The sequence below is a fragment of the Ambystoma mexicanum genome, chromosome 13 (genome assembly GCF_040938575.1).
Source record: "Ambystoma mexicanum isolate Mex_15411 chromosome 13, UKY_AmexF1_1, whole genome shotgun sequence".
NCBI classification, from domain to species: Eukaryota; Metazoa; Chordata; class Amphibia; order Caudata; family Ambystomatidae; genus Ambystoma; species Ambystoma mexicanum.
In genome coordinates this window covers 242,316,386-242,336,682 of record NC_090938.1, presented here as the reverse complement: position 1 = coordinate 242,336,682, position 20,297 = coordinate 242,316,386, and the positions used below count along the sequence as shown (strand labels likewise).

The window sequence follows — 20,297 nt, the reverse complement described above, 5'->3', positions numbered from 1 at the left end:
AATCAGAAGCACGGTGAGCGGGAGCGGGAGGGGGTTGGGGCCGCTGCGAGTGGTAGGGCGGCTTTGTTTTGTTTCGAGGTATAGTGGCTGATGGAAGATTGTGAAGTCGTGGTGTGCTCTGGTGCACAGTGCTCGCTGTGCAAGCCTGTGGGGTTGATGGATCCTTAATGATAATGGGGGGTGGAGGGGGATTGGCGGGCAGCGTCGGTTGTGGGCACAGGTTGGCGGTGAGCTGGAGGGGGGTGGGCGCCAGAGACACTGTTTTATAGTACCCTTATGCCATTTTTCAGTAACGGTCTCGCTGTGGTGGAACGCTGTGCATGGGGCAGTAGAGGGCGAGTACTCTGTTCTAAGGTCTTCGGCGGTGGCGGGTGCTGGGACATCGATTGGTGGAGACTTTGGGGTAGTGGAAGATGGAGGCGCGTGGTGGTGTTCGGGGGTTGTGGGGGGCTAATGGGTCCAGAGTTACAGGGCGGCGCAGGAGTGTGCGCATGGAGAGTCAGATTGGTGGTGGAAGTCTGAAGCAGGCGGTGGTATAGGGACACAATCGTGCCGTGTAACAGTTATGATGGAGTGTTAAGGGGGGGGCAGCAGGAGGCCTCTGGAGACGGCTGAGGAGCATTCTGGGAGAGCTGGTGTTGGAGCGCAGCATGTAAGGGTTGGGTGCATTCAGAGTTGCAGCCAAAGGTCTTTGATGGTTGTGGAGTAGTCGGTGTGGGTTTGCGGTGGGTGGGGGCGGCTCTGGGTCCAGGTTGGTATTGTAAATGAGGGGGGTACTTGTGTGCTGGAGACAGTGTAGAGGGTGCATATCGGTTTTCTTGGGAGATGTTGGGGCCACAGAGGGGTCTCGAGAGCTTAGGTTCGTGTCTGCTGGGACATTGTTTGGTGTTGGATTGCTCGGGTGTTTGCTTAGTCTTTGGGGGTGGGGGGAATAGGCGGTTGCTCTGCTCGAATGGATGGGTAGTGCCGGAACACGGTCTCGACGGCGCACCGCGGGCGGGGGGTGGGGGGCGGGGGTGGCTGTTCATCTTGTTAGATTGGCAGGGCGGAGTTGTTTATTTTTTACCCACCGGTGTGTGCTCCTATATTGTGCAGGATTCAAAAAGTGCCATACCAGCATGCATATGGTATCGCTTCAAGGTTGGGGCACAGGGGTGTGCTGCTAACTAGGAAGTCTAGTCGACCTTGCACGATTGGGGCTTTCGGATAACGGTCCATTGTTTACTAGCTAACAAATACCCCCTCCTCTCCCCCCCCCCCCGCGTGGAGCAAAATGTTTGTACCAGTCCAGTATCAGTATTGGGTATCTGAATAATGATATATTTGGGTAGGCCACAGCGGGCAGATTTGGGGATATTGCCATTTGTTTGTTGATTCAGCCCGGTGCACCTAGGATAAGCGGCATGTGGGCTTTTAGTAGTGGGTGAGCTTGGCCAGGCCCAGAGCAAAGTGTTTTTCAGCATGGGCCCGGGTATTGTTGATCCCATTGCGGCCTTGGCAGGATGCCCCGGGACACACAGTTCTTCCTTAGTGTGAACAGTCCTGTGTGGAGCAGCCAGGGTGGTTGGTACAGGTCCATGCGGATAGAATTGTTGTTCTTACAGGGATAAATTGTTTTTCACTTTTATAGGGAAGGGGTGCGTGTCTAGTCGAGGGAGACCATGCACTGTGACCATGGGGGGGGGGGTAGGTCTTCATGTTCCTCTGGGATGTGACGTGCATGTGGTTCACACAGAAAATGGATCTTGAGTAAACCTCCTCTGAATACTTGCACCTATCTTCTGTTTCCTGACGCGGTCCTCCAGAATATCCTCCCTGCCCAAGTTCCATTGGGATTTGCAATTGGTGTCATGTTGTTGGGATTTGGCTCTGGCGGATCTGAAAGAAAAGGGTGGTTTAGGTTTGGGTTGCGGCTGTGAGTGGTTGAGAGCTATGTGAAGTTGAAATGCTTTTTTATTATCTGATTTGCTCATAACGAACACTTCTAAGACTTGGGGTCTTGTTATTTATGTGGTTACATCAGTTTTGCGTGTTTGAGATATGGTGACCTGCCCTTACCAAAATCTTATCAAGTGGGACCTATTAGAACAGATGGATGTGGTATTTTGTAAACTAGTATATTTGATGTACACAACAACGTGCCCAATGAAACATGCAGAATAGAACTCTGTGAAATCATTTTCTGAAATGTGTATAGAGAGGTGGTGCTTAAATTCTTAGTTCCTTAAGAATCAAAGATAATGGTGAATAGGCTCACACAAAAAAGTGAGCGCTGCTATTAATGTACAGAAAAATGAATATGCACTTGCGAAGAGGCCATCAAAATGGCAGATATCACGCTCTAGGGAAAGAGATGTAGTGAATGTTTACTGTTTAAGAATCCAAAGGTTGTAGTGTTCACTATTTCATAGAAAGATTTTCCCTGGACGTTTCTGGTGCATGGGGGTATAATTCCCCGGGCCTAAGGTAGACTCAAAACCAAAACAGTACCCGCACCCTGTTGTTGCACCCCTTTGCACTCTTTGAGGGAAATGCTCCTCATATACTCAAGTTTATCACTTACGATTGTCAATAGTATTTTACACTCTGTTATAATACATAAATATACATCTTCAGAAGCCAAAGATAACTTAAGCAACTGTAACAGACTTAATACGGTACATATATACATATATAAAATAGTGATGACCTATTAGGTGATGAATACATCTTTGACTGACACATTTCACTTGTACACCAATATTTGAAGAATGGGTGCAAGGTAATCCCTCAGATGCTCTTTTCAAAGCAAAATAAATACACAAAGGTAATAGTTCAAATACAGATGGACAATGTTCTCATTGCTAATCCCCCTTGAATCTAATTTGCACACTCAAAACATGATGCTGAGGCATTTCGGATGGATAATCCTTCATCAGGGCGTGTGTTCCAATATATATTCAGCAAGGTAACATACTTGTTCTTCTGTATACCTCTTCTGTTAACTATTTGCCATGATGGCGTTCCAACAGGGCTTGTGTTCTGCCTGCGAGCCTAGTATGGCATCCGCTGTGAATTCCTTATTCTCTCCGTATGCACCTGAAACCTACTCTCCCCCCCCCCCCCCCCCCCGTGTGGCGGCGGACAATGATGTCACGCTCTGCCACTCTGTTACATTACATTGCCAGTGTATCGAATATACATTATATTATTAGCCTATTGAGAAATTCTCTTCCAGCAGTTAAGTAAGCACATGTATGAAACGAGAGACCAAAGACAGACTGAGACACAAAGCCAGAAGCAATCAGACGGGTAAGGAGGTGGGGAAATACAGTTCTTGTTGAGAGGAGGTACTTGCTCTTCATACCTAAGTCAAGTGGCCTCTGTGTTCTCTAGTGGTCCGGTAACTTTCAGGGCTCAAAATACTTGGGTATCAGGCTTCACCTGGTAAGCAGGAGCCGCCTTTGGGGAAAGGAAGAGCTAGTGCCTAGCGTGCAGCAAATTTAACTTGCGCATGAGGTGCATACTCTATCTTTTTGACCATTATGCTTTTGATGTCTTCTAAATGTGTCCTAATGCTTCTTTATAGACGACCAAACGCACATAGTTAATGTCACGTAGGTATGTTGCCTTGGGGAGTCGAAAGTAGCTTCCAGGTAGCAGTTTCCTGCTAGCTAAACAAGCTATTCTAGTTTACAAGCAGGAGCTAAATAGCTCCCAGGAAGTTTGACAGATGACTGTGAGTTGCTAGGAATGCTGTTTTTTATTTTTTATTTTAATCCAACGATCACCCCATTTTTGGTGCACCATCAGAATGAAGGAACAGAAACTCAAATTTGCCGCTAAGGCCCATTTTGCGCCTTGCAAGTACAGGTATAACATTCAAAAAAATCTGAACACAGGAACAGAAGGGAGTCAAATGTGTAAACTCTTATAAGTACTAGGCAAGGGGGGGGCGGTTTCCCAGCCAATCGGGAGGCTCAAAGCGGGGGCTTTACCACCCTGTAAAACTCCAGCTCTGCCCACTTCTTGCAGGGAATCGGGTAAGTGCGCCCCATCACTCCTTCTCCCAACCCCAATATTCACCTCCCCACTTACCTTGCGTCCTGTTCCCGGCGCATATACTTCCAGGAAATGGCCACCATGGAAAGGGGGAAGGGAACTACATGTAGTTCCCTCCTGCCCAATCCATGGCTGCCATTTTGTTTAGTCGTTTTTCTCAAGTTGAGAAACTTTAAACATGCTGTTTCTCAACTTGCAAAAGAACCACTATTAGTACCCCGGTATAACATGCCGGGGTACTAATGGCAATATAACCCTTGCATGGGGGCATTACCGGTCAGGTAATGTCCCGGGACATAAGTTAGAAGCCAGAGCAAAGCAAGGGCTTTCATTTTAACGCCTGGGCATTATCTGACTGGTAATGCCCCCTGCTCGGTTTACATTGCTTAAATATTGTGAGCTATTAACCAATTTTTCTTTAGTGGATCTATATTCCGCAAATTGTATGGCAGGTGTTTTCTACTGTGCCTCTGTAGTGTGTTGGCATTACACTTGCTCTCTGTGGATGGGAGCTTTTTGCCTCTATTGTTTATGAACTTTACAAAGGACACAGTTCTGAAGGATACGTCATACTGGTTTGGTGAGGGTGTTTAGGATTATCTTGACGTCGCAACGCCGGTTAAAAAAAAAGTGAGCAAGTGTGCAGGCCGGCTGGTGTGATATTTTAGGACTCTAGGGGGCTTCATAACGCATGAAAATGCTAGGCAGTGCTTTAAATGGTTATAGGGGCAGTGATAGTTTTAATAAGTGTTAAGTGTTCAGCAGGAAAAGAGCTGCTTTAATTTGTAATACATTTCGGTCCTTTTCTCTTTTCTCTCTACATCTTCTATAACCCCTACTATCTCATAATTTGGTATCTCCCACTACTCGCACAGTTTCGCCTTTTCTCTTGCTTTTCCCACTCACCTCATTGTACTATCGCTTCCTGTTTTTGTCGGCAATCCAATCATGGACTTTTCCATCCTCTTCGTTCACTCTCTCTCTTTCCCCCATCAATTTTCCCCTCTCCACTGCAGCTTGTAATTTTTGGTGTCTATTTTGACTCCTCTATCTCCTTGACTGTAAGTATTTTTAATAATGCCCCCTTGTGCCACTATCTTCTCTGTAACTCTCCTAAATTCTGGCTTTTGCTATCCTCTCATGCTACTAAACTTCTCATTTCTACACTGGTCCTTTCCCGCCTAGACTATTGTTCTGTCCGGCTTATTGGCCTTCCCCCACGTATATTGCTCTCTTCAACTCCTCTATCCGCAAACACAGCTGCTTTTCTTACCCGATGCCTGTCTCTATCTAGGGCTCTTTCGGATCTCTCACCCTCCTTCACTTCCTTTGCCTTGTATTCTTCTGCGTATATGCCTTGCACCCCTGCACCTTTCCTCGCTCCTCTCTCTGTATGTCCCATTACGCTCTCTGCACTCTTAAAATCAACTTCTGCTTGTAGACGGAGTCTACACCCTCTTTTGCTCTCTTAGCACCCAAATATTGGAACTCGCCCCCTCTGCAAATCCGATCCTCCTCTTCTCTATTGATTTTTAGCCTAAACCGAAAAAATGTCTTCTTTCAACTGCCTGATTTCAACCTTTTTTTGTGTTTTTTTTTTTTAACATTGTTTACTTGTTCTGCACTTTTGGCGAAACTCTTTAAAAAATCAATAAAATACAAATCTATTAGATAAAACATGGCTTGATGCAGATCTTATGGGGTCTAAAGGTGAGTGATAGCTTAAGCAGCAAATTACGGCAGTTCTCCCATGGGCCTTGCCTGCCTCATCCGAGAAAACCCTTGCCCAGACCAAGGCAACTCGAGAGGCTGCAAGCACCCTTCTGAGTAAGGACCCGAGCTGTGAAGAACATTCCCAGTTGCCAACCTCCTCGTCTTCAGAAAATAAGCCAGATTTTCTGAACCTCTGGTTACTCGCTCGTGACCTCAAAGCTTTTGAAGTCCCTATGTTTTGTGATCCGTTCTATCCCCTGTATTAGTGCCTTCATCCATGGTAGCTTTGCATGGAAGAATGTGCACGACTAAACACAAACCAGGAATAGAAATTGGCGTGTTTGAATATACAAAACAATTCTTATTATAAATGTAATAGCAGTGCAATATTGATTGTACCAATGGTTCCCCAGCAACCACTTGGGAGGAACTCAAGATTATGCTGTGTGCTCTGTCTATTTCTTCCGAGGGGTTTATTTAATTTATTTGTGGTTTTTTTTATAACGCGCCTAAAAAATACCTGAGTTCAGTTTCTAAGCGCGGATCCGAATTCAAACGTCTGTTGCTCTGCGTGGTCTTGCTTCCAAGACCAGTGCGTTACCCCTGTGCTATCCTCCGTTCACGGGTTATTGATGTGTATTGCAAAAATTAAAAATATTTCATTTATGGAGGTTATTTTGTTGAGTGCAACATACTATTCAGTGCTTCTTGAGGTTTTTCTGTGCTGCACCGCTTTTTAAATGCTACAGAACAATGAGGGCTAATCACTTCTAAGGGAAAATACCCCTGCACTGGAACAAGTACCTGAACACAGCACCCTGATTGTTCTAAAGGGATGGGAGTAAGCATTTGTTGAGCAGGAGCTAAAAGAAGCTCATGGGCAACCAGCAACACTCTGTAAGGAGGAACTATCACTTCGTAACGAGGAGGTCGTACATAGTGAACTGCAAAGGTAACTTCTACATGAGCGGCAGACTGTAACCATTGGTCTTTAATATGTGACCCTAATATTATGGTTTACGTGTCTTGTAGATGTAACATAAAGCCACTTTAGACTCCTCAGCAAACGCCCAGATTGATTGTCGAATGGGGATCTTTCTTTGGCACCCGGTGGGCTGCAAAGTCAAATGTAGCTCCTGGTAACTGCAGGTTGCAGACCCGCGCTCCAGAGAAAGACCACTCTAAGAGGTGCTAGAAATGTTGGTGGCATTTGATGAAACTGTACAATACATCAATAGAACACACCTTTTTTCTCTCAGGCAGTGTTACATCTACGTTTTTGGAATGCTATCACCTTTGGCACTTATCAAGTGTCACTCGTCACAGTCATGACTTGTGCCAATAAGCAAGAGTGAAAGCTCACCTGGGAGGGACCTGTGACCTGGTGCACCAGCTCGAGGCACCAGGCCAGCATGTTTGATGTGCTGGGCTCTGCATGAAAGAGGGCTCTGAGATGTGGTCCAAAACATCTGGACCCCTGCAAGTCCAGGGGTGACACCCCTTCTTGAGCTGGGGAGCCTCTGTAGTACATCTGGGGTTGCAACAATCCCTAACACCCCCGCCCCCTCACATTACAGGAGAATTCTCTCAAATATACTTACAAAATACAACATTTATTTTAAAATGTGACGACCCTGAACCCAAGCAGGAATGGGAGCTGAGCACCGCTACTACCTGCCTTCGTGAAAGATTGTAAGTACGCAAACGTAGCTTCTGGGAGCTTAGGCCCCATTTACTCCCCACCCCCTCCCCAACACTCTTTCTTAACGTATGTAAACTCCGATCCCCTGCACCTGCTCCACAGGCATTGCACATATCCATAAATGATAAACCTAAGCAGAAAGCGAGGAATGAACAGATGGCAGAGGGACCTGACAGCCTGGCTCCTCCAGTCTACCCGCTGTAGCACCCCCCCCCCCATTTCCCGCGCAATTAAGGGGAGCAGCATTCCGCTTCACATAATGCCTCGGGCGCGCTTGGCCTCGCGCGAGTGAGCGCCTGCGTCATGGCGGCTACATGTCTGTGCCCTTGTGAGCAGCGAAACCCAAGGTCAGTCGGCAGCAGCGCTGTTGATAGCCCAGCCTGAGCGTTCTCCAGGGCCTGGGGGCGCCGGCTGCGCCAGCGCAGCCGCTGCGACCTGACCCGGAGATGTGATGGGCCTTCGTGGCAGCGCCAGTGTTAGTTATGGAGTGGGTGCTCCAGAAAATTACTAACCTATAGTGTGAATCCGTTAGTCTCCCTGTGCCTGGAATTGCGAATGTGTAACATATTACGACGCAGAGAGAGGGCCTGTATTGTGCACTACTGCTATCCTACCTGCGTCACGGCACATGCTTCTGGAATAAAAGGGGAGAGTGGCTTAGTGGGGGAGGCGCAGAGGCAGGTATGTGTTGCTGTGTGCACGTGGTATTCTAGTGGTTCGTGGCGGTGACGCTCAGGTGTATGCTTATCCAGACGGGAGAGCTCGAGCTATTGCTGCCAGCGGTGGGGCACTGTGTGGGCGAGGTATGGTGTGTGATGGGGTTACAGATTTTGCAGGCCACGCAGAGAGCTCTGAATGCACCCCCAGTGCAGTTGGGGAGACTTACCCGGTTGCGCCCTGTCCCAAGAGCTTTTTTCATTTTTAACATTGTGCTGGCAGGCTGTGGCAGCTTTGCAAGCGTGGGTGACACAGATCCGACTTGGTCCACTTGCACGTGAGTTCTGGGTTGTGACGCTTGCACTTTAGTGGTTGGGCCTTGGGCCATCAATCTGTGACTGCAAGTTAAAAAATAAACTACAATACGCGGTCTAGAGCTGTCACAGCCTACCATTCCTACGCAGGGCTAATGTGGTGGAGAACGAGGGGCCCACATCATAGAGGGCCTGACTCGACTTCAAGTTTGAAGAACTGAGATACAGTCAATATATCAGCAAATGGTCCTCTAGGAATTTTCTTTAAAAGAAACCAATCCTTTTTAGCTGTAGCTTTGTTCAAGTGCCAGCCTGCAAAAGGCATGAACGAATAACAAGCCAAGGGGGCAGCTATAGGCAACAACAGACCCTGCGGTCCGCGTCCAAGGTGCTGAAAGACAGTCCTTTGGTAGTTTCTGATGCCAAGGCTACATACACACTTACTACGCATTCACCCGCGACACAACACGTACAGCTTGTGGCTATCGAGCATCCTTCTCAGAGGGCCCTTTGTGTCTGGAGTGAGGCAAGTTTTAACCACAGGTGGCAAAGACCTATTGGCTTCTGAGTGGTGGCATCCTTCCCAAAAAGCCTGGTCCAGTGTGGAGACAAATTCAGTGTAGCAGGAGGCATCTCAATGACAAAAGAGACAACAATGCTGTGTGCGGGCAGGATTCCATGTTTGATATGGAATCTGGATCTTCCGATCACAATTGTTTGGAAGGTCTTCGTTCACATTGAGAAATTTGGGAAAAGTAGACCGGCTGGTCAAGTGATCCACTATTTCTAAACAGACTCTATTTGTATTTTGTTTATTTGTATAGCGCACCTGACCCAAGGGCATCTGGGCCCATTTCATAAGGGTTACAGTTACATATATTTACATAGTGAAGCAGTTACGTATATGTACATAATAATATAAAAACATAGCGTTTTACAGGTATAGTTACATACAGTAGATATTTACAATGGTGTTCCGCAGTGAGGCATGGCATAAAGCAAAAAAACAGACGTAGGTTGTAATGAGCAAGGTATCTAGAATGGGCACTAGTGCTCCTGCGCTGTAAGCCATGTTTTGGCTTTATTTCTGAAGGAGTGGAATGAGGATTCTGATCTGAGTGGGTTAGGTAGCGAGTTCCAGAGCCTTGTAGCGAGCACTGGGAAACTACTGCCCCTTGCTTTCTGAAGCTTGAACCTTGGTAGTAGGAGGCAGTGTTCTTGCACTGCTCTATGAGGGTGGTCAGAGGTGTCGTGCGTGAAACGATTAGACAGGTATTTTGGAGCCTGATTGGCAAGGCATTTATGCATGAGAGACAATGATTTGAGGCTGATTCTTTGGGTAACCGATAGCCAATGTAAGCTACGTCTAGTGTCAGAAATGTGGTGAGTTCTAGGGATATTTAGTGCTGCCCTAAAGGCGCTGTTTTGTGTTACTTGTAATGTGTTTAAATTCCGTTGGCTGGTCCCTAGATAGAGCGCATTGCAATAGTCGAGTTTTGACATAAGGGTTCTGGCAAGGGTGGTGTAGTTGGCGGTAGCAAGGAAAGGTTGACATGCAGTGATAGGTTTACAGGTGTAGGCCGTTGAAGAGATAATGGCATTGGTTTGTCTTGTCAAGGATAGTGTAAGAGTGTAGATATATGCCAAGGGTTTTTGTGTCGTCGGATACTTTTATGGTGTTGCCATCAATGATGAAGGAATTAAAGGTCAGATCTAATTTGTTGAGTCTCAGTTGAGATCCCAGAAGGAGTAGATCTGTCTTATCGTCGTTAAGACAGAGCCCGTGTTGTGCCATCCAGGCCTGGATGACGAGATGGACGTTGTTTATTTATTTTTACATTTATATAGCGCACATGCAGTAAAAAAAGGCATCGCGGCACTGTTACTTGTGGCAGAACTTAGTTGCGAAAAAAAAGTTACATACATTTGATGGGAAACCTATCAGGATTACAGTTCATTTATGATTTGTGGTACATTATCTTTCATTTCTACACTCATTCATATACAGATATTAGCTACAACATGAGAATGAGTAGAGCTTCTGTCTTGGATGAGTTTTAGATGAAGAGCATAGTTTTCAACGACTTACGGAATGCTAGGTCAGAGACTTCTGCTCTCAAGGGTGGTGGTAGGGGAATTCCAATGCAATGCTGCTAGGTGCGGGAAGCTGATCCCGCCTGCTCTGGCTCTTTTGACTCTGGGGACCATGAGCATGTTTGCATATGGAGTTCTGGTCGGTCTGGTGGATGTAGTGGGGTGGATTCTCTCAGAGAGGTAGGGTGGAGCAGTGAGGTGGATGCACTTATGGGTGAGGGAAAGTGCTTTAAAGAGGACTCTTTCTTTTACTGGGAGACAGTGTGCCTCTTTCCTAGCTGATGATATGCTCTTTCTTGGGTATTCCCGTGGCTGCTTTTAGAGCGCTGTTTTGTATAGTCTGAAGTCTGGTCATGTTTTTGGTAGAGGTGCCCAGGAACAGTGCATTACAGTAATCAAGTCTTGATCCTGTGATCGCTCTAGCAATTGTAATGCAGTTATCCTTAGATAGGAAAGGTCTGGCTGCTGTCAGATGGTATGCTGCTGTGGAGGCGATGGCGTTCACTTGCCTAGTCATCGTTCGATTCTAGTCTAGGTAGACGCCTAATGTTTTTACTGAATTAGCCACTGGGATTTCAATATATATCAATCGTGAAATGACTGAATTTGAAGTCAAGGTTCTTGAGTGTTTCCTTGGAGCCTACTATCAGTAGCTCGGTTTTGTCTGAGTTGAGGCATATGCCATTGGCTGCCACCCATGCTTGAATCTTGTATATGTGGTTAAGTGTCTTTGAGTCAGTGTCATAGTCTCCCGTGAGGTTGAGGAGGATCTGTGTATCGTCGGCGTAGTTGGGATACGAGATGCCCAGGGAGTCAGTGATGGGGAAGAGAGGTTGTGTGAAGATGTTGTAAAGGGTTGGCGAAATGCTTGATCCTTGCGGGACGCCGCACAGGATGATGGAGGGGTGGGGCTGAGGCAAGGTCCGAGAAAACTTGCATAGTCCTCCCTTGCAAGAAGGAGGCGATCCTTGCGGTGGCATTGGGAGAGAAGTTGGGTGTAGTGGAAAGGCGGTGGCATAGGACTTGTGGTCTACGAGGTCGAATGCCGTCGATAGGTCAAGGAGGAGCGCAGGTTTCCCTTTGTCTCTTGACTCCATTTGGTTTTTTAAGTCAAGTAGGGCTGTGTCATTTCCGTGACCTGGGCGGAAGCCCGATTGTCATAGTCCAAGGAGTTTATTGTCCTTAATAAATTGTTCTACCTGTAGATAAGATGCTTTGTCCAATATTTTGAGAAGGAAGGGGACAGTCGTGATGGGTCGGTAGTTAGGTGAACAGGGTTCTAGGGAAGGTTTTTTTTATGAGGGGGCGGACCCAGGCTTCCTTAAGGCATGCAGGTACTTGCAGCAAAGGAGGAGTTCACAAATGCTGTGAGGAAGGGGGCAAGATGGCTGGCACAGTCTTTAATAAGTGTGGCAGGGCATATGTCCCCTTTACAATTTGATGGCTTGATGGATTTCATGATGTTAATAATGTCGGATTCTATAATTTCCATGAATGAGAAGGTGTTTGGTGCTGCTGAGGGGGGGGGGGTGGTGGTGAGGAGGGTGGTGTGGGTGTGGGGATTTTGAGTGCTTGTCTGGATTTTGGTTTGGAGGTTGTTGAGCTTGCTGTTCATAGCAGATTGGATATTGTCGCACCAGGTTTTTCCTTGGTGAAATTCTGTGGTGTAGGTGTGGGGGTCTCAAGGTCTCTGAAGATGAGAAAATCTCTTTGGTGTTGAATTGGGCTTCTTCGATTCTGGCCTTGAACGAGATGGCTTTGGCATTGATTATAGCTTTTTTGTACTCTTAAGCTTTAGATTTACAATTGAGTTTGGATTCATCTGTGCGTGTGGTTTGCCACAGTGTAAGTGCAGGACACTTCTCAGATCGGACTATGAGGAGGTCTGGGGTGAACCATGTGTTGGTGTGGCTAGTTGGTTTAGCCTTATGTGGTTTAAGAGGTGCAATGGCTTTGACTGCTACTTTGATGGCTGTGTTATATGACCTAGCTAGAGTCTCTGGGTCAGCTGAGAATGGGGGCCTGAATGCTGTTCCGGCTAGGAATGGGAAGAGGTTCTCTTTATTGAGCTGCCTGGAGCTTCTGGTAAGTGCTTTGGGCAGTGGTGGCTCAGGTGTTTGTTTATTTCTGGCTGTGGGGATTATGAAGTGAATGGCATGATGGTCTGACAAGGGATGGGCGTTGGCTGTGAGTGTGATGGGGCAATTGTGCTGGGCTATCCTGTCCAGGGAGCGGCCTTGTATGTGGGTGGGTGTGGATATGGTGTTCGAGAACCCGAGGGTTTTGAGTGCTGTATTGAGAGCTTTGGCTGCAGGGTCGCTGGTATCTTGAAGCCCAAGGTTGAGGTCCCCTATTAGAATGGCTTTGGTGGAATGTTTCAGGTTGTCAGAGAGAAGGTCAGTGAGGGCTGTTTGGAAGTCCCCCAATGGGGCCAGGTGGTCGGTAGACGATGTGTAGTGTTCTGACGATTTAATTCTGGTGAGTAGGTAGTCACTGGTGTCTATATGGCCTTTGTCTATTTTTCTGATTGCCAAGGAGTCTTTCTCTATGATGGCTACTCCTCCCCCAAGGGTGGTGCGATCCTGCCTGATGATATTATATCCTGGTGGAAGGGATAGTGATAGTGCCGGGCCTGAGGCCTCATGAAGCCATGATTCGGTTATCATAAGGATATCGAGGTCATGAGTGGTGATGAGGTCAAGAATATCTAGGGCATGGGCATTAATATGGAGTCAGCTTTGTGGTCACCCGTGATGGGAATGAGTATTTGGGTGTCATCTGCGTAATTAGTGTAGGTGACACCCAAATAGTCAAGAATATCGAAGAGGGGCTTCGTAAACACATGTGTTGGTAATACACATGATCATTGGGGGACCCCATACAGAACTGGTGATGGTTCATCTGCGGCAAACGGGGGGGAGGGGACCCTCATAGATCTAGTCTCCAGGAAGGATCTGTTCCAGGTAGTGGCTTTATCAGAGAAATGTGCTGCGGATTTAAGATGTTGGCAGAGTATTTGGTGGTTGACCAGGTCAAATGCTGCCGATAAATCGAGCAGTAGGAGGAGGGCCAGCCTGCCGTTGTCTTTAAGGTCTTCGATTTGGGTTTTAAGATCGATTAGGGCTGTTTCGGGTCCATGCCTAGGTCCGAAGCCAGATTGTCTGAGGCCAACAAGATTATTAGATTCTAGATAGTCCTGCATCTGCAGGTAAAATGCTTTTTCCAGGATTTTAAGTAGGAAGGGGACGGTGGTGATGGGCCTGTAATTAGTGGGGGGTGTTCAGGTCTAATGACTTTTTTTAAGTAACGGGAGGACCCAGGCATCTTTGAGGTTGTTGGGCACAATACCTGTGTTGAATGAGGCATTTATAAGGGCGGTAATGAATGGTGCTAGTTCATTAGGGGCCGAATCGCAAGTCAACTATCTACACAAAAATAATTCTTATTACTTGCGCCTGCGGAGAGCCATCAGACCCTACTTAAGTGAAGCAAATGCGGCTAACATCGCAAGAGCGGTCATTCTATCCCGTCTTGACTATGGAAATGCACTATTAGTGGGGGCCACCAAGAAAGAGTTGCATCGTTGTCAGGTCATCCAAAATGAGGCAGTCCGTATTGTTAAGGAAATCAAATTTGGAAACCATATTTCGGAGGCAAGGAAAGATCTTCACTGGCTCAGAATCGAAGAAAGAGTCCACTTTAAGGCCATGATGATCGTGCATAGATGCCTATTTGGCACGGCGCCAGGATACCTAAAAAAGAAATTCGCACCTTATACACCTAAAAGAAACCTGAGATCAGCCGACACAGGCCTCTTGGCCATCCCCAGGGTGAAACGAGCAGCAGGGGGGGGCCGAGCCTTCCCATTTATGGCAGCCAAATTTTGGAACAACCTCCCAGGGAATCTTAGAGTAGAAGGAAATTACGGCAATTTCAGGAAACTCCTAAAAACATACCTCTTCCAATAACCCCCAGTGATTTCAGAACCTCTCACTGGTATCTCGACCCTTCCGGCGTTCGACAAGACTCCTTTCTCAGATGTTCTCCGCGCCCTGATGCCTGCGGGCTGTCGGCGCGTTATAAACACATAGACATAGACATAGACATAGACATTAGAAGCCTCCTTAATAATGGTGGCTGGACATGAGTCTTCCTGGCAATTGGATGGTTTAAGTTTTAAGGATGATAGTTTCTACCTCTTTGATGGAGAGTGGTGAGATGTTAAAAGGTTTGTGAGAATATTGGTGGAGGTCAGGAACTCTAGTGCAGGTACTATAATGTGAGTCAGGAGACAGACTGCTTTTTTTGGCATTCGTTTTAGTTTGTAGCATGGTAATTTTATCTACGAGTGCTTTTTGAATATTAGAGCACCATGTACTATCTTTGACACAGGTGTTAGGTGGATCTGATGGGGATTTTAGTTCTTTGTATCTTAAAGAGCCTTTTAGTACTCGACTTAGCTTGCAAGATCCTGATTTTATAAGTGTCTTTTTTTTGGCTTGGAAAATTGCCTCTTTGTAGTTGAATAAGGCTGCCCTTATCCGCGGCAGACGGTAGGCTTTTCCATTGAGCCTCTGCATTTCTTTTTTCCTTACGTAGTGTTCTAAGATGCAGCGTGAACCAAGAGTTAAGGTGTGCACGTGGTTTAGATTTCCGTAATTTAAGTGCGGCAATGGAATTAATGGCTTGGAGTATGGGTTGATTGTAGATATCGACTGGGGACGTTGGGTCGGCACACAATATGGTAGCATTGTTCAGAATGGGTAATATTAATGGGAGCAGTTTCTCACAGGTTATGTCCCTTTTGTTTCTCGTGCTGATAGGCGGTGGGATGTTCTGCTTAGAGCAGTGGTTATCAGATTTGATATTGAACTCTGAACTGTGCCTGCTGATCAAGCCAAGGGGTTAGAACCACTGTGGTTCAGCTCTGAATTTGCATAGACCTCCATTCCCAACTATGTGGTTGAGAATGTAGGTCTTTTCAGATTTCCAATGTAAGCTTGCGGTCTGGCTGTTGCGTTAAATCCAGAATGGGGCATTTAGCAACATAAACGCACAAATGCAACTGTCAATGGGCTGAGCCCTACATCTTCTTGGTGACGTTTTGTATATTTATATGCTGCAGTCACGCAATCATCCTTTCCCCCTACTCCAAGCTCTCTGCCCAATACCCGGTAGGAAGAAAATTATGAGAAATGTGCATCAGAGCTAATAACCTGGCTAGTAATTTTTGCATTAGCATTCAGTTTTGTGCTACATTCTAAGCCTTTGGAAGTGGGTCTACACACCTAAGATTTTTTTTTTACTGGTGTTTGACCCAGCTGCATCCCATAGAAGCTCTGATCACTCCTTTTCATGGCCACAATAGAAATAGAAAGTGGCCTCCTTCTTTTGTGACGCTGTCTTCAGTTTCCATGGTGTCCATCTTTCTTTTATTTTCACTGTGAATGAAATGCGTTCATGTTCGAACCCAAACAACTTTAATGCGTTCTGAAAAATGCACCCCTGCGTATGGCATGGGTACTAATGGCCTTTTAGCCTACCGTAGCAGGCTAAACTGGTGGGTTGGTGGTGCATTTTCTTTTGTTTGCAGACTTTTAAACACACGTTATAGTTTGTTAAGGCTATAAGGCTGTATTGAATGCTTAGCAAAGACACGTCATACATTTGTGTTTTAGTTGCCTCGCCAGTTCAGGGAAGTATTATGGAATTATACTTTATTTGCTTGGTCACTATACATTTGTTTTTCTCTTTTCGTTTGGGATATTCAAATTGACATATAATGCACCCGTTGCCTTCTCGACCTGCCCCCAAAAGGGCCATTCTGTGTATTCTATATGCTTAGGTTCAGACAGAAAGATATGTTGTGACCTTTTAGATTTAACATGGAAGGTGCTGCCAGAGCGCACAGCTCCCAGAGTTGTAAGAGGAAGAAGTGTAACCTTCAAAAATGGTGCATACTATACCCATGGCTTGCTCAAACCAAAAGTATATCCGACAAGCCTTTAGGTATTTACTCTAGAGGAGGAAACTACACAATGCTTATCCCCAGTTCTAAAGTTGTGCATGACTGGGTCATTGAAAGCGCAACTATGGGTAAGATTACATCTCTGTTTTCAGAAGCTGCACTTAAACAACTCTCAACCAGAAAAAGCAAGTCGTTTCCGGAGACTAATGTGGTGTTTGCTTTAGGACTTTAGCTTGCACGTGTCTTTCCCAGGCCAGTGATCCGAAGACATCTAGTCTACCTCGGGTAAGGATATCTTTCCACATTGACTCGACTATCTTGAGTGTTTGCCTTCATTCCCAGCAGACATTGCGTCTCTGTGAGTTTTAGGTCTTGAAGGAAGATTGCACTCAGCAGCTTTAAATGGTGCCGCCGTCATTGTCCCCAGCCCTTTGTGGTTTATGGCCTCGTTTGAACATTTATGAACCCCCCCTCCCCCGGCCCATGCATATAGCACTCCGCTTCGATTGATGTCAAGTTATGCTTTTAGGCAACTTTCAATAACATTTGCCTCAAAGCGGCTATCCTGCAATTGCTTGACATTGTTTTAAAGTACAACTGTAGAGGCTTACTAGTCCACTGAGTTTGACAGTACACCGTGAATTTAAAACATTTCTTTACCTGGGTGTGAGTAGTGGAAGCATCCCAGTTAAAGATGGCTTGATCTTGCCCTGCCGAGAACACTCATTTCATCCAGCAGCTTGCTATGCCGGAATATCAAGCTTCGTGCTGTATAGGGACAGTTGGTGTTATCTTTGCAGTCTTTTGAAAGTTATTGGCTTAATTACCACTGTAAATGCGCTCCTGGTGCCATAAAAGGTAATTGTAAAGTGAGTTTCTAGCCACTTGATTCATTGGCATTATGCCTGACCTTGCATTTGTTCCTTGCACTGAAGTCCTGTGAAAACCAAGCACTGGCAAAGGCAACAGTGTGGGCTTGTGTATAGTTATGAGACCAGACACTGACATCATGTGCCCAGGCACTCGCACCGTTGTCAAGTTGTTTGTCTTGATTTTGCCAGAAAGATGCTAATTGTCTCTATGGTTAAATCGTGATTTCTGAGTGTCTGATTCGGGGTGAGGGGGGGGCTTAAGAGTTGCCACTGCATCTTTGACTGCTTTATGATATTGCTTTCATATTGGCATAGGACAATGTGAGCGGGGGGGGGTGGGGGGGGCGGTGGGGGTGTATATCTTTATCAAGGGCAGTGTCAAGCAAATGGTTGACCATCCATAACTTTCAGATGATGCCTCTGACTCTCTAGAGCGCTAGGCTTTACAGGCTCACTTCTGTGCCATTTGTGGTATGTCATTGGTGTGGCCTTGAAGCGCTTTGGCCAGTTTCAATGTGCTAGCCTGCCTGCTCTGAGTTTCTCGAGGAACCTCAGTCTTTCATTACATTCAAAAAGGCATGTTTGGCAAGGACAGCATACGAACCATGGAGGACAAAGTTGAAAAAGCGGTACCAATTTATGAAAATCTTGCAAGCCATGAAAAGGATCAGTGACCACACCTTCCTGGCTGCTGATCACGTGATCAGATCTTGGGTGGCATGAAATCCATCTACTCATCCGTAAACACTGTGAACTTTCCATCTTCACCTCACTTGCCACCTAAATCCCAAATAACTTGGCGTGAAGGAGAGCAAGAGGATGGCCCACTTCTCACCAGGAACTGTGCTACTCTTCAGCAACTTGTTGAACATTACAAGAAGCCGATTATCAATGAGCATGTTGGGTTCTCGGCATCCTTTTAGCGCCAAGCCGTCATCCCAAGCTCGCACCACGTGGCTCTCGTATATGCTGGCATGTTCTCAAGGAGTCGAAAACCACGTACTAGGTGACCTGCCGCCCCCCATCCCCTTCACTGCTAACGTTTTCTGGTTACCACATGGGCAATCGTACTCCCGCCTCGGAGTACCCCCATTTGCTTTTATGATCGACACATACTTTTTGCTGTGGTGCTAGGTTGATTTATGGGTCCGTCCATCCAACACATTGCAATAGGACAATCAGTATGAGGGCCATTTTTGGACAGACCTGATGGAATGATCTGATGTTTAAAGAAAGACTTTGCCGGTCAACTACGGTTCCATGGTTACACTTTGCATCGGTTCCCCCTTCTCACATGGTTTAGTGGACCCTGGCCCAGGGTTTTTCTTCTGGGTTGTTTCATGTGGTTTGGTTTTGGGGGTCATTGCGTGCATGCTTCACTTGATGGTTAAAGGCTGTTCCTGGACCTTTCTTATTCACTTTGTTTCCCCTCCACCTGTCCGTGCCCAGTGCCACTGCTGAGAATCAAATAAATGACGGGGGTACTTTATGAAACCAACTGTCCAGGACTACTCAACCGTTGGAAGATATTCCTCCTGCTCCCCAAAATCCGATGCCTCCCATTTTTCATTGCTGACTTTGTGGCAAATCCCCCAGACGATGGGTGCAGCTTCTTTGCAGCCCTTCCGTTCCGTTCGGGCTCTAGTGTGAGCCATCCTCAGTCATTGTTTGCCAACTTCACATAATCTTCAATTTCCAACCAATTGCAGATTACCATACATAACAAATAGTTGTGCACTAAATCTTTGAGGAGGTTAATTGTACGTTGCCCCTGTTTTGAAGATGATGGTTAGCCTTTGGAGTAGCGGGTGGTAATCATGACGATTGTTCATCAACGTCTCTTTTGCTCTATTCCTCATGATGGCTCCCTCTCTCCCTCTCTCCCTCTCTCCCTCTCTCCCTCTCTCCCTTGCTCTCTCTCTCTCTCCCCCGCTCTCCCCCGCTCTCCCCCGCTCTCCCCCGCTCTCCCCCGCTCTCCCCCGCTCTCCCCCGCTCTCCCCCTCTCCCCCTCTCCCCCTCTCCCCCTCTCCCCCTCTCCCCCTCTCCCCCTCTTACCTCCTCTCCCCCTCTCCCTCTTACCCTCTCGCCACCTTTCGCCTTCTCCCGCTCTCTCCACCTTTCGCCTTCTCCCCCTCTCCACCTTTCGCCTTCTCCATCTATCCCCCTCTCCCTCCCTCTCGCATTTTTTCAATTGCTGCACATGAAAGCTGCCATTTATTAAGTGTTATTGTTCCTCCAGCTCCAAAAGGCAAGTTCTGAACAGCTCAACCATACTTGCTGTTGCAGGCTGGCGGTACACAACCTTCCTATTGGATTTTCATTACAACGTGGCAGCGTACTCGTCTTAGAAGCAAGACAACACAGAGCAACAACGGTTCGAATCCTGGGTCAGTGCTTAGAAACCTCATCAGTATTAAGTGCGTTATAAAAAAAACAATTATAATTATAACCTGTAATTTCGAATCCTCTCCAAACTTGTCTTAGGTCTGCTTCAGCACTGACTGGAAATGTTGATTCCTTCAGTGTTGCACTCTGCTAAATCCCTGCGAATCCCGCGTATTATTACTGTATTGGGGGTACGTCTAATGGACTGCCATTGCCAGTTTCTCCGCAGTATCATCGTGTAACCACTAGAGTGTTCTGAATTAGTGTGTACTTACTGGTGTTGTATAGCGTTGCACGTATACAGGATTCTGGAGAGGGCAGAGTGGAAGGTCGGGAAGAGGAGTCGGTAGATCAGAGGTTGGAAAAACCTGGCCACGGGTTTAAAGGGGCTTGAAGCCTATTGCTTCTCGGTTTACATTACATCTTTTATGTGCATTTCAACGTGTATAGAAAGTGCCAGACTTTTTTTGGGAGGGTGCACTTGTGTCCATGACCACTAACCAGGGAACGCCTTTTGTTAGGTTTTCATCAATTTCAGGTGGCTGGTTTCC

The 20,297-nt window shown here is 46.6% G+C and overlaps 1 protein-coding gene across 3 annotated transcripts in view; it reads left to right on the top strand.

Moving 5' to 3' along the window:
- Positions 1-20,297, top strand: part of NDRG2 (NDRG family member 2) — a 297,715-nt gene that overhangs the window by 307 nt on the left and 277,111 nt on the right. The gene's annotated exons all lie outside the window — the stretch shown is intronic.